The sequence below is a fragment of the Pristiophorus japonicus genome, chromosome 11 (assembly GCF_044704955.1).
Source record: "Pristiophorus japonicus isolate sPriJap1 chromosome 11, sPriJap1.hap1, whole genome shotgun sequence".
NCBI lineage: Eukaryota > Metazoa > Chordata > Chondrichthyes > Pristiophoridae > Pristiophorus > Pristiophorus japonicus.
Window position 1 is genome coordinate 152883856 of NC_091987.1, and position 4308 is coordinate 152888163.

The window sequence follows — 4308 nt, forward strand, 5'->3', positions numbered from 1 at the left end:
TTCCCACGCTGCACCAATGCCTTACGCATCGAACTCGCTTCCTTTGGCGAAATCCCGTCAAATGCTGCTACAAGCAGAGCGTCTGCAGCTAGTGCATTCACATTTACTAATAGTGGCAGAAGACCAGTGCTGTGTTCAAGGTCCTGCAGCACAATCATATCAGTCCACCCGCATCAATCCATCAATTGTAAGCAGCCACAACCTTGTGAAAACTGTCCGAATACACCATTTTCTGCTTTTCTCTTTTGCTGTAACTGCTTTAACATGGTAGAACTTAAAAATTGACCAAATTCTTATAACCCAGTATATCTTGCGAGGCCAAGAGACGTCTTTGTTGAACTTTAAGAATTGTTGCAGCTGCGAAAATGTTTATCATTTTTGCTAGTGCTGTTGGGGAGAGTTTAAACTCGCTTGGCAGGGGGATGGGAACCTGAGAACTAATTCAAAAGGGAAGGAAGTAAAGCAGAAGTTGGATAGCAGGAATCTAGAAAACGAATCTGTAAGACAGAGGAAACAGGGCTTAGTATGTAGTGAGCAAGGAGGTCTTCCTGTGCTGAATGGTATATACTTTAATGCAAGGAGCAGAGCGAATAAGGCGGATGAGCTAAGAGCACAGGTAGACACTTGGGAGTATGACATTATAGCCATTACAGAAACATGGCTGAAAGAGGGGCAGGTTTGGCAGATCAATATTCCTGGCTACAGGATTTTTAGACAAGATAGAGAGGGGGTAAAAAGTGGGGGGAGGGGGTGGGTTGCTGTATTGATTAAAGAAACTATTACAGCGGTGAGGAGGGATGATATTTTAGACGGATCATCAAATGAGGCCATATGGGTCGAATTGAAAAATAAAAAAGGGGCGATCACACTGCTGGGAGTGTATTATAGACCCCCAAACAGTGGATGGAAGATAGAGGAGCAAATATGTAGGCAAATTGTTGTGAAGTCTCAAAACCATAGGATAGTAATAGTAGGGGATTTTAACTATCCAAATTTGATTGGGACAAATTTAGTGTGAAGGGTATAGAGGGTGCAGAATTCTTGAAGTACATTCAAGAGAACCTTTTTAGTCAGTATGTAGCAAGCCCAACACGAGAGGGGGCGGTCTTGGATTTCGTTTTTGGGAATGAAGCTGGGCAGGTTGAAGGGGTATTAGTGGGAGACCACTTGGGTGCCAGTGACCATAATTCAGTCAGATTCAAGTTGGTTATGGATAAGGACAAGAGTAGGCCTGGAATAAAAGTTCTGAATTGGGGAAAAGCTAATTTTTGCTAAGTTAATGAGTGATTTGGCCATAGTGGACTGTAAACAGCTACTTGTGGGTAAATCGGTGTTGGAACAGTGGGAGGCATTCAAGGAGGAGATCCGGAAGGTTCAGGCCAAATGTACCCTTAAAGAAAAAGGCTGGGAAAAATAATTCTGGAGCCCCCTGGATGTCTAGGGATTTACAGGGGAGGATTAAGAAACAAAGGGACGCTTATGTCACATATCAACGGCTAAATACTTTAGAATCTTTAGAGGAATATAGAAGGATAAAAGGTAAAATTAAAAAGGATATTAGGAATGCTAAGAGGGAGCACGAGAAATTCTTGGCTAGTAAAATTAAGGAAAACCCTGAGATGTTCTATAAATATATTAAGAGTACGAGGGTAACTAAAGAAAGGGTAGGGCCTATTAGAGACCATGCGGGTAATCTTTGTGCGGAGCCGGAAGATGTTGGTAGGGTTCATAATGAATACTTTGCATCTGTTTTCACAAAGGAAAGGGGCAATGCAGATACTGTTATAGAGGAAGAGAAGAGATATTCTGGATGAAATAAATATAGTGAGAGAGGAAGTATTAAGGGGTTTAGCAGCTTTGAAAGAAGGTAAGTCCCCAGGCCCGGATGAAATGCATCTCAGGTTGTTGAGCGAAGTAAAAGAGGAAATAGCAGAGGCCTTGACCATCATTTTCCAGTCCTCTTTGGATATGGGCATGATGCCGGAGGATTGGAGGACTGCTAATGTAGTACCCTTGTTTAAGAAGGGAGAGAGGGATTGGCTGAGTAATTACAGGCCTGTCAACCTAACCTCAGTGGTGGAAAAATCCTGAAAGACAGGATAAATCTGCATTTGGATAGGCAAGGATTAATTAGGGACAGTCAGCACGGATTTGTTAAGGGAAGATCGTGTTTGACTAACCTGATTGAATTTTTTTGAGGAGGTAACCAAGAGGGTCGATGAGGGTAGTGCGTACAATGTAGTATATATGGACTTTAGCAAGGTTTTTGATAAGGTAGACATGGTAGACTGGTCATGAAGGTTAAAGCCCATGGGATCCAGGGCAAAGTGTCAAGTTGGATCCAAAATTGGCTTGGAGGTAGGAAGCAAAGGGTAATGATTGATGGATGTTTTTGTGACTGCAAGGATGTTTCCAGTGGGGTTCCGCAAGGCTCAGTACTGGGTCCCTTGCTTTTTGTAGTATATATCAACGATTTAGATTTGAATATAGGGAGTATGATTAAGAAGTTTGCAGACGACACTAAAATTGGCTGTGTGGTTGATAATGAAGAGGAAAGTCATGGGCTGCAGGAGGATATCAATCTACTGGTCAGGTGGGCAGAGCAATAGCAAATGGAAATTAATTCAGAGAAGTGTGAGGTGATGCACTTTGGGAGGGCTAATAAGGAAAGGGTATACACATTAAGCGGTAGGCCACTTAATAGTGTAGATGAACAAAGGGACCTTGGAGTGCTTGTCTACAGATCCCTGAAAGAAGCAGGCCAGGTGGATAAGGTGGTTAAGAAGGCATACGGAATGCTTGTTTTTATTGACCGAGGCATAGAATATAAGAGTAGGGAGGTTATGCTTAAATTGTACAATACTTTGGTTAGGCCACAGCTGGAGTACTGCGCGCAGTTCTGGTCGCTGTATTATAGGAAGGACATGATTGCACTCGAGAGGGTGTAGAGGAGATTTACTAGATTGCTGCCTGGAATGGAGAATCTTAGTTATGAGGACAGATTGGATAGGTTGGCTTTGTTCTCATTGGAACAGAGGAGGTTGAGAGGAGACTTCATCGAGGTGTACAAAATATTGAGGGGCCTGGACATAGTGGATATTAAGTGTCTATTTCCATTGGTGGAGGGGGCTATTACAAGGGGGCATAGTTTTAAGGTGGTTGGTGGAAGGCTTAGAGGGAATTTTAGTGGGGGCTTCTTTACACAGAGGGTTGTGGGGATCTGGAACTCGCTGCCTGGAAGAGTGGTGAATGCAGAAACCCTCACCACTTTTAAGAGATGGTTGGATGGGCACTTAAAGTGCAGTAACCTGCAGGGTTATGGACCTGCAGCTGGTAATTGGGATTAGACTAGATGACCTTTTGTTGGCCGGTGCAGATATAATGGTAAGTACTGTAGGGAATAGAATACAGCCAGGGTGATCTCCTGGACTAGTGTCGATCGTCTGGATGGGGCGGAGAGGAATTTTCCCAGATTTTGTCTCCCTAAAATGGCCTGGATTTTTATCTGGTTTTTGACTCTGCCAGGAGATCACATGGCTACGGTTGGGGAGGAGTGTAGAATGTTTCAGTATAAGGGGTGTCGCAGTTGTGTGAGGCGGACTGGTTGGGCTGGGTGCTCTTTACCTTTCTGTTATTGTTCATGGGTTTATATGTAACCTTTAGGGCTGCTGACCAAGGGCCGTGCATCTCTTTGTCGGCCGGCACAGACACGATGGATCGAAATGGCCTCCTTCTGCGCTGTAAATTTCAATGTTTCTATGTTTCTAAATAAGAATCCTGGGAAGGCCGCAATCTGTGAAAGCAGGACTACTCAACCGGTAACATCCCCAGACAAAGTGGAGTAACTGTCCTTGGAACCCACGCATTGATAAGACTGCAAAAACTCTTTCTTACAGAAGTTAATTGAAACATAACACATTTTAATTAAAGAATGGACAAAAACAACAGCAGCCTTTTGATAAGAAGTAACAGAAGACCAATGATTCCACCATTATTGGTATAGTTTGGGACATGCACACAGTGGGCCGGGTGCCAAATGTTTAGGTATAACTGGTCTGTGAAAAGACAATACGCTGCTGCAATCGGGAAAGCAAATGAGTCCGTTGCCAACCAAGAGCCACGGACTAATTACTGGACACTTGACCACCGCTAGTGTTAGTTACGTGTGAGTTTTTGCTTATAATCGCTTGAGTGTAGGGTAAATATACTGTTAGACAGCATGTCTTACTGGATAGATCTGTGCAGGTTTACGAAAAAATCAGAAACTATTGTGCATCGATGCTGTTGGATGGTTACGTGTACTCTTTC